Source organism: Lonchura striata, chromosome 5, assembly GCF_050655825.1.
Source record: "Lonchura striata isolate lonStrDom1 chromosome 5, ASM5065582v1, whole genome shotgun sequence".
Classification (NCBI taxonomy): domain Eukaryota; kingdom Metazoa; phylum Chordata; class Aves; order Passeriformes; family Estrildidae; genus Lonchura; species Lonchura striata.
The window spans coordinates 2,943,195-2,953,724 of NC_140707.1; the positions used below are offsets into that span (position 1 = coordinate 2,943,195).

General features: G+C 52.5%; 1 pseudogene; it reads right to left on the minus strand.

Moving 5' to 3' along the window:
- Positions 1-6,315: 6,315 nt before the first annotated feature.
- LOC144248738 (olfactory receptor 14J1-like) lies at positions 6,316-9,131 on the minus strand (annotated as a pseudogene).
- Between the last annotated feature and the right edge of the window lie 1,399 nt (positions 9,132-10,530).

Genomic DNA, 10,530 nt, shown 5'->3' on the forward strand with positions numbered 1-10,530 from the left:
TCAGGGCACCGGGTGATTGGGCGAGGACCTGGGGCTCCCCCCATATCCTTCCCCCATTGGACCCCATCATATCCCCCCATCCCGGAGCCACCCCCTATCCCTATCCCCATTGGTCGTTGGATACCCCTCCCTTACAGTTTATAAGCCAGTGCAAGCACCTTGTGCTTGTTCCTGTTGGCTGGCATCGTTCTAGGATATTTGGCCCCGTTGGGCTACAATAAACTTGGACTTAGCCCCCAGCAGGATCCGCTCTTCATTTACCACCGCGAGGCTTGCTAGCGCTGCCCAGAACCCACAAAGGCACTCTCCAAACCCCAGCAGGGAGCGGCGGAGGGTGCCTCCATCGCCCACTCTCGCCCCAGAAAAGAGCTAGCCGGGGCTGAGACAAAGGGAACCGGGGCGGGAGCGCGGCATTAAGTTAATCAAAATTTGCAAGTGGATGGAATTAGAACAAGAAGACAGAAAGAGAGAAAGACAAAAAATATTTAGAGAGGCACATGCACAGCTACCAACTCCTGGATTCCAGCAATGTTCAGACAGAAATTCCAAGAGGAGGTAGGGTCAAGATGTGTGCTTGTCTTGTGGTCAGCTTTAAATACCCCTTGGTCTTCCTGGGCCCTTTCCCCAGGTGGCACTTGGGGTCATTTGGTCACTCAGGAGCTGGGCTGGGGCTCCAGGGGTGGCTGTGCAGCATTGCCTGTGCTGTGCCAGGGACTGGCAGACACTGCTGGGCTGGGATAGAGGCTCTGGGGGGATTGGGGTTCCAGGGCAGAGGGGGTTCCAGGGCAGGGCAAGGCTGGACTTGCCCTTTCCTCCCTCACACATGAAATGTTTCCAGCCAACATTCGCCTCCAGTCTGTCACAATCAGCACTTGAAGGTGAAATCCCAATTCTGGCCATTACCACCTGCAGGAGAAGGACAGTTCTTTTCCATAGGAAGAAAAGCACAGAGCCCCAGTGCTTGGGGGTCAGGTGAGAGCCTCACTAGGCCAAGGCCAGCCAGACTTGGCAGGAATGGCAGATTTTGTCTGGAGGCAGCCTTTGGATATAGGGAATTTTGGAGACAGAATCCAAATTTTGCCCATGGGCACCTGGAGAAGCAGGACAGTTCTTTCCCATAGGAGGGAAAGCATGCAGCCTTCCCCAGTCTTTCATGGACAGATAAGCAGTGACCCTTATGAAATGACTGCCAGCCAGATATATCCTGGCAATATTCCCATGGGAACAATCCCTGGATATAAGGAAACAGAGGTGAAATCTGAATTCTGGCCATGGACGCCTGGAGGAGAAGGACAGTTCTTTTCCATTGGAAGGAAAGCCCCGAGACCCAGTGCTTCAATAGCAGATGAGAAGAGACCCTCAAAATGCCAAGATCAGCTTTTAGGCAGCCCCTGGAGGCCAAACCAGCCAGACCTGTCCCATGTTCCCTTGGTTCCATGGGACCCTCAAGTGTCACAGTGGTCTCCATGGTTCCTTGAGGCCCCACAATGACAGGTGACTCCTCTGCTCCACGAGGCCCACAATGTCACAATGGATCTTTGGGCCCTGGGGTTTTGCGATGTCACAATGGTCTCCTTTGGCTCCACAGGGTCACAATGGAACACTGATGACATGAGGCCCTGCAGTGTCACAATGGACCTTTGGTTCCCTGCAGCCCTGCAGTGCCACAAAAGCCTCTTGATTTCACGAGGCCCCACAGTGTCACAATGGTCCTCTTGGTTCTGTGGGGACCTCCAGGGTCACAATGGTCTCACTGGTGCCATGAGGCCTCACAGTATTGTAGCATAATATCCCCATCGTGGTGATAGTTAGCATTGACTCCATGATTCCAGAAAGCTGATCAATCGCTTAATCATACTATACTATACTATACTATACTATACTATACTATACTATACTTATTAAGAAAAACTCATCGTGCTTACAGACAGTCCGATGCACGCAGACCAGATTGGTCATTGAATGCAAACAACAGCACCACTGGCCATTTAAGAAATCACCCTTTGGTAACAAATCTCCATAACACATTCCGCATGTTCGCAACAGCAGGTACAGCAAGGAAAGATAAGAATTGTTTCTCAATCTTTTCTCTGAGCTTCTCACAGCCTTCCCCAGGATGATGCCTGGGAAAGTTGTGCCTGCAGCTCTGTGGCCAGAGAGTTGCAGCCACATCACAGTGTCACAATGCTTTGCTTATTCCATGGGGCCTCGTAGTGTCCCAATGGTTTCCATGATCCCATGAGTTCCCTCAGTGTCACAATGGAATCCTTGGTTCCATGGTGCCCCACAGTGTCACAATAGCCCCTTGCTTCCATGAGGCTGTGAAGTCTCTTAATGGTGTCTCCATGATTCCATGAGGCCTTGCAATGTCACAATGGAACTTTGGCTCCATGGGGCCTCTCAGTGTCACAATGGTTCCTTGGTCCCATGACACCCCAAAGAGTCATAATGGTCTCCACAGTTCCATGAGGCCGCACAGTGTCACAGTGTACCCTTGGTTTGATGGGGCCTCTCAGTGTCTCAGTGATCCCGACATTCCATGGAATCACACAGTGTCACAATGGACTCTTGGTTCCATGGAGCCCCACAGTGTCACAATGGTCCCTTGGTCTCACAGTGCCACAAAGGTCCCTTGGTCTCACAGGCCCCACAGTGTCACAATGGTCCCTTGGTCTCACAGGCCCCACAGTGTCACAATGGCCCCTTGGTCCCACAGTGTCACAATGGTCCCTTGGTTCCTTGGTGCCCCACAGTGTCACAATGGTCCCTTGGTTCCATGGTGCCCCACAGTGTCACAATGGCCCCTTGGTTCCATGGTTCCTGTGCTGGTGCATTCCCCCCTCCCCTTCTCAGGCTGCCCTGCCAGCTGAGAAATGCTCGCTGGCCTCAGCCTTGGCCAGCAGCCCCTGGGCTCAGCTCCTCTGGAGCTCAGCACAAACACGCTCTGCTCCAGGCACTGCTGCTGCCCAGCCAGCTCCTGGCTGCTTTAGGAGCAGCCCTGGGAACTGTTTGTGTTCCCTCAGTGGCACAACATCCCTGTTCTCACCCTGCCAAAGAAAGCTGCTGATGCCAAGTGTGGCCAGGATGAAACATGGCTGGGACTGCAGCCCCTCTCTTGGGGCCCTACAAACAGCGCTCCAAAAGGAGCCCTTGGAGCTCTCCTGGGCCAGCGACTCCCTCTGAGTGGGGCCTCTCCAAGCCGGGAACTCTCCCGTTTGCTGCACTCGGGGATCCCCAACAACGAGGGAGCCTGGGCCGATCCCCCCACTCCTCCAGGCTCAACCCTTCCCCGCTGGGGAGATGCCAAAGCATCCGCAGGGAGCATTTCCCTTTGCTCAGGGGAATTTCTCATAGGTGCCTTGCACTGACTCTCTGTGTCTGTGTGCACACAGGAGTGCCTGTGCTGGGCAAATGTGGCAGGAATGCTGCTCCTGGAGGGGTCTGAGTGCCTTGGATAGCTGAGCCAGTCAGGCCTGTAAGTGAGGTTAAATTACAAGGTCTAAGTTAAGTTAAATGCTTCTAGGAGTTGTTCTTTTGCTAAGTTGTTATGTTTAATATAAGTTATAGACTGAATTAAATACTGTTAAATGTTATTCCTCTGTTAAATTGCTAAGTTGTAGGTTATAAGTTAGGTTAAATCCTGTTAAGCCCTTCTCTTTTGCTAAATTGTGGCTGTGAAACTGTCATTCAAGGTTTAGATGTAAGTTTTAAGTCCTGTTAAATTGGATCTCTGTTAAGCTTTTAGGCCATATTCCCTTTATCCTTGCTCTCACTGCCCTTCTGTCACATACACACACACACACACACACACACACACACAGTTCTCAGTTAATTTCTGGTTTGATTGCCTGGATTTTGTTTGGTTTTGTTGTTGCTTTGTTTCCTTGCTATGCCTGAAGTGCCCAGTCAGGAGCAGAGTGACTCTTGCCAAGGAACTTTGTGCTGCTGTCACTTTAATATTAAATCTGTTTTTTCCTGGGGTTTTTTTCAGTGCTCCCAAGCCCTCGTTGGTGACAGGGTGAAGGAGCTCTGGCCCAGGCTCTGGCCCTGGGGGACACGGGGATGCTGCCGGGGGGTCCCTGTCCCCCTGTCCCACCCCCCATGGCTCCAGCCCCTGTCCCCATGTCAGGCTCTGGGGTCGATCTCGTGGAACATCCTCTGGGGGAGGCTGCGGCGCCGGGGGCAGGGGGACCCGGGGGGACAGGGGACCCCGCTGTGCACGAGCAGCGTTGGACTTGTCTGGGGGAACTGGGAGGGGAATGGGGCAGAGTGACCTCGCCAGTGAGCTCACACAGCCCCAGAGATGTCACACAGCCCCTGTGATGTCACATCTCTATGACCTCACACAGCTCCCTCTGATGTTAAACTGTTGCACAGGGACACAAAATAACTCACGCACTCATATTAAGATTAAAAGAGTAAAAGGACATAACTTTTTTTTTTTATTTCTATAATATATGAAATTTACAAAGTGGAACTGGATTGGAGGATGAAATTGCTACTTCTCTAACTTATTCTCCCTTCTTACAAAGAAAAATGCACAACAATTATTATTTACATGAACAGTGCATGAGAACTCTAGAAGAAATATATAAATCTTCGGAGGCAACGAAAACTTAAAAGAAGTTTAATGCATTTAAAACAGCAGGGTGATATTACACAGCCTTCCTGTGATGTCACATGGGTATTTCTGTGATGTCACAGAACTTCCTGAGATGTCACACAAATCTCTGCGATGTCACATGGACATCTCTGTGACATCACACTGACATCTCTGTGATGTCACACTGACCCTGTGAGGTCACTGTCTTGGTTCGACAAGACAGGAGTCTGTGAAAGAGGGCAAAGCCTCCTGTGCAATGGAGAACGGCAAACCCCCCTCCCTCTGAATTACCAGGATCTTTAAATTAAAAGGCTCTCAGGCAAAGATATGGGAATGGGAGTAACAATTCTTTACTAGGAGAAAACTAGACAACAATTTAAAAAGGCAAATGCAATCGGTACAAACAAAACCAGTGAAAAAGTCCAGAACCTGAGGAGTCGGGGTGCCAGTATCAGTTCTGCTGGGACAATTGCTTCCCTTGCAATGGTTGATGAATTGCAACTGAAGTGGTGATCTTTAGAAGGGTATAGTTTTCCTCTGAAGATCTGGTGGCAGTGGGGCCGGTCTTCCTCTGCGCCGGGGTTGCCTCTGAGCTCCACTGCCGTCGCCTCAACGCGCGCCGGCTGCTTCGCTGCGAGTGCCGCCGAAGAGAGCTGCTTCTCCGGGAATCCCGCGAAGAGAGAGAGCGAGCCGCTTCTCTCGGAGTCCCGCCCAGAGAGCTGCCTCCTCTCCCCAAAAAGCTACCCCTTTAAACAATAATAGAGTGCTTGGCTTCCCCCTCTGGGTGGGACCCCTCACGGTGTTACATTTACCAGCCCTGCATTGAATCAGTCAATGGTGTATAAACAAACCATTGCCTCTACGGGGCAAACCATTGTCTCTGAGAGAGATAACAAAAACCTGTCCAACCGGTTTGCCTTCAACAGATGGCAAATGGAATACAAGCTTATCTTACAACCCAGGACATTATCCACCCCTTATTCTATTTCCATCTGCACACCATGAAATCTTACACCCAGTTCTCTCTTAAGACCAAGTTTCCCTGTGGTACACAGCGGGTCTCCCCATCTTTCTGCATTACCCACCAAGTGTAACCAGGTCCTTGAGCAAAGACAATCCCACGAATGGGTTGGTCTTTGCCTGAGGTGGGATTAATCCAAACAGTTTTCCCTAAAATACCTTTCATCTGTACTACAGGGACCTTATCTCCATCTACTGCGTGTAAGGGTTCTGACTGAGCAGGGCCAGCTCGATTGACAGACCCCCGGGTGTTGACCATCCAGGTTGCTTTTGCCAGGTTAATTTCCCGTTTCTAAATGTTCCCCCACCAAGTGCCTTTAGGGTAGTCTTAAGGAGTCCGTTGCACCGTTCAACTTTGCCGGCAGCTGGAGCATGATAGGGAATATGATATATCCATTCGATACCATGTTCTCTGGCCCAGGTGTTGATAAGGCTGTTCTTGAAATGGGTACCGTTGTCAGACTCAATTCTCTCAGGGGTGCCGTGTCTCCACAGGACTTGCTTTTCCAAGACAAAGCTGAGTGGTTTCCCAGGCATCCCCCAGCCCTTCCTGGCCCCAGGGGCTGATGGCATTTGTGCTCCCTCAGGTTCATGTCCCCACACCAACAGCCTGCAGCTGCTCACGGGGGTTTTCTGTGCTGAGCATTGGCCTGGCCGTGTTCCTGAGAGAGCCTGGGCAAGGAGCCTGGAGCCCCCAGGCCCTGGCCTGAGGCGTCAGCGCTGCCCCAGCAGTGCCCATGGCCTGTCCCTGCTGCAGCCCCGGCACTGCCACCCCCAGGACTGTGCCCGGCCCCGAGAGCACTCAGGCCCTGCAGCAACACCAGGGCCACCAGGGCAGCGGGGCAGGGCCACGGGAGCAGCCCTGGCAGCACCAAGTGCTGCTGCTCCTGGGCACAGCTGCTGTGCCAGCCCTGATCTGCCCCAGCTCTGCACACAGACATTGCTGCTGTAGCTCCAGAGAAGGCAACAAAAGGGCATCTCTGCAGAAAACACTGCTGGGACATCCTTTAGTTCCCTGAAAGCCACTGAGAGTGGTTTGAGAGCCCCTCATTGACAGAGTCTGTGGCCACAGGGAAGGTGGAGAGAAACAAAATGAGAAATGGCACAAAAAAATTCATTTATTGTGGACAATATAAAAAAAAAAAGTAAAACAAAGAATAAGAACCTGCAAAATGAAACCAAAAAGAAATATCAAAGATGACTTTTATTACAAGTGTTTTGCAGAAATTGGCCGACAGTTTAATGTCCCTGAAAGCATCCAGTCATCAGTCTCCCCACTGCAGCCTTGAGCTCCTGGTTCCTCAGGCTGTAGATGAGGGGGTTCAGGGCTGGAGGCACCACCGAGTACAGAACTGACACTGACAGATCCATGGATCGAGAGGAGATGGAAGAGGGTTTCAGGTAGGCAAATACTGCAGTGCTGACAAACAGAGAGATCACGGCCAGGTGAGGGAGGCAGGTGGAAAAGGCTTTGTGCCGTCCCTGCTCAGAAGGGATCCTCAGCACAGCCCTGAAGATCTGCACATAGGAGAAAACAATGAACACAAAACAGCCAAGTGTTAAACAGGTACTAATAGCAAGAAGCCAAATTTCCCTGAGGAAGGATTTGGAGCAGGAGAGCCTGAGGATCTGTGGGATTTCACATAAGAACTGGCCCAGGGCATTGCCCTGGCACAGGGGCAGGGAAAATGTATTGGCTGTGTGCAGCAGAGCATTGAGAAAGGCACTGGCCCAGGCAGCTGCTGCCATGTGGGTACAAGCTCTGCTGCCCAGGAGGGTCCCGTAGTGCAGGGGTTTGCAGATGGACACGTAGCGGTCATAGCACATGATGGTCAGGAGGAAATACTCTGCTCCTAGGAAGAACAGAAAGAAAAAGCTGAGCAGCACATCCTGTGTAGGAGATGTTTCTGGTGTCCCAGAGGGAATTGTGCATGGCTTTGGGGACAGTGGTGCAGATGGAGCCCAGGTCACTGAGGGCCAGGTTGAGCAGGAAGAAGAACATGGGCGTGTGCAGGTGGTGGCCGCAGGCTACGGCGCTGATGATGAGGCCGTTGCCCAGGAGGGCAGCCAGGGAGATGCCCAGGAAGAGGCAGAAGTGCAGGAGCTGCAGCTGCCGCATGTCTGCCAGGGCCAGCAGGAGGAAGTGGCTGATGGAGCTGCTGTTGGACATTTGCTGTGGCTGCACATGGGAATCTGTAAGAAAAAGAATTATGGAATAGTAGAGTGTGGAGAGGACTTTAAATATCCCAGCACAGCTTATGGGAATCTTCCCCCCACTGACTGCCCAGGGCTCTGCTGCCTGGAGCTGTCCCTGCCAGCAGCTGCTTCCCTGTGCCCAGGGCTGACTAAGGAGGGGTGAACCGGCCCAGGTCGGAGACGGAGCAGGTCAAAGCTCCGTGTGTTTTTCTTTCATTTGTTATTTGTTCAATATCTGTTCACCCCCCCCATCCCTAATCTCCTCCTCTCCCCAGTTGTCAATCTTCCCTAGCTCTCCCCTAACCCCCTCATCTCCAAGTTGTCAATCCTCCCTTTCCCTGCCCCTTTCCCTGGAACCTTCCCTGTCATTCATCCTAGCCCCCTCCTCTGCTTCCAGAGCATTCCCTGTCTATTTAGTGAGGCTCAACGCCCTATTGATTACTTTGTGCTATTCCACTCCCTTGCTTCCCCTGATAGGTTTGTCATATGTTAGTCCTGCCCTAAACTCGTCCCCTGCTATTCCTTTATTGGTTGCTGTTCCTATACCCTTCCTCCTGAATTCTTGTATAAAACCTCTGCTCCCGCCCCCGAGGGGGTCTTGGGGCTCACTGAATAAAACCATCCTGTTCACCCCCAAGTCCCGTGTCGCCTTCGTCTGTTCCCGCGCCACCAACTGGGACTGCAGAGCTTCACCGGGGGAGCGGCCGCCCGTTCTCTTCCCTCTCGCCGCCCAGCCTGGCACCGCTCGGGGTGCCGTGGCGAGGGGAGTGCCTGCCGCATCATAACACAGGGCTGAGCCCTGCCAGAGCTGCCAGAGCCCAGCCCAGACCTGGGGGCTCAGCTTTGCCCTGCAGACCCCTCCCAGCTCAGGCACTGCCCAGGGGCAGCTCTGGCTCTGCAAGCTCTGATGGCAACCTCAGAGCAATCCTGAGCAGGCTGGAAAAAGCACAAAGATGATGCATCTAAGGGGCCCTGTGCTGAATTCTGTTACTGCCTGGTTTATTCAGATGTGAAAAAAAACTTTTCTTTTTCTCAATATGAACTGAGAGATGCATACCTATGGGGAATTCCCCATCCAGGCAACAAAGATTAGTACATAATAAAAAAAGAAATTTCCCATTTATGCAGTTCCTGTCTTGCTATGCTCCCTGTATAATCCATTTGGAAAAGTTCTGGAGTTAAATGCCATGCTGGGAACAGTCCTGAACAATACAGCATCCTCACCACACAAGGAGAACATTCCAAGACTTACCAGCTGTCTCCTTCCCCCCAGATCTTGTCCTCCAGCGCTGGGAGCAGCTCCAGGGCCGGCTGAGAGCTGTCCCTGGCAGGCAGCAGAGTCCCTGGCCCAGCACAGCGCCCTGGGCTGCAGGACCCTGCTCTGCAGGACAGCCCTGGGCACCCCTGGCTGCTCTGCACAGGAGATGAGCAGAGAATGCACTCACAGGCTCTGTGGGCATTGGGATGTTCCAGCTTTAGGAGATCACTGCAGGAGCTGCAGCTGCATTGTCCTGCAGCCAGAGGTTCCTGTGCCAAGGGCTGGAAGTGATTCTGCCCCAGGCACTTCTCAGCCCCTTCCCAGCCCTGACTGATTGAAGCTCTCTGTGCCTCTGTGCTGTGCCTGGGCTGGCTGCAGGCAGTGCCCCAGCCCTGCTGGGCTGGCAGAAGAGCTGCTCAGCAAGAGAAATGTGCTTTTGAAGCTCTGCTTGGTTACCAGGCTCACCCTCTGTGCCAGGAGCCCGGCCCAGCTCAGCAGCACAGACACAGCACAAGGACTTTAATGACCCTCTGGGGCTTTGTGCTCAGGCCCTGAACATCAGGCCCTGAGAGGGAGCTGCAGAAACCTCTCCAGAACTCCAAGTCGCAATCCAGCTCCAAAGTTTCTGGGACTTTTAATGGGTCCCACTGAGGGACACGACTGAGAAAGTGTCCCCAGGCCCCAGGCAGAGCAGAGAACTGGAGGCACTGATGCCAGGTGGGGACAAAGAGAAGCCAAGTCTTGGTGCCCTGGGGCACAGCAGGGTCTGTGCCACCAAGGGCTGTGAGGAGACACCTTGTCCTGAGGCCCTGGGGCCTCCTGGCACAGCCCCAGCCAGGCTGGGCACTGTCAGCCCCTGGTCCTGCCCTCAGCATCCCCCGCATGCCCACATCCCAGTGGCCTCAAGGATCTGCTGGAAGGATTCCCTGGGGAGCCTTGGTCAGGAATGGCCCTGGGGGCTCCTTCATGCTCCCAGGGACTGCAGGTTTTTCAAAGGACTTAGGGTTTTGCTTTTGTCTTGCAGTCTCTGAGAGCTTTCTGCAATCCTGGCCTCCAATATTCTGCTGTAATTAGTCCCTGGAGAGGCTTTGTCAGTAACAACACTTAGTGGGGCCCATTAATGCTTCAAGGTACTTCATTTCTTTTAAGGTACTTGGTGTTTGCCTTTTGATACAGACTGTGAGAGGTTTGTGCAATCATGGTCCCAATTATCTGCTTTAATGAGTCCCCTGAGAGCTTTGTACTGACACTCAGTGGGGCTCATGAATACATTGAGATTCTTAACTTTTCTAAGGTACTTTGTATTTTCCTTTCCACCTTGAGAGTTCTTTGTGCCATTTTCAGTCTCTGAGAGGTTTTTGTGCCATCCTGGCCTCCAGTTCTCTCCTCCAAGGACTCCCTGAAGAGCCTGTGGTATAGATGGACCTTTGTGGTTCCCATTAATGCTTTAGAC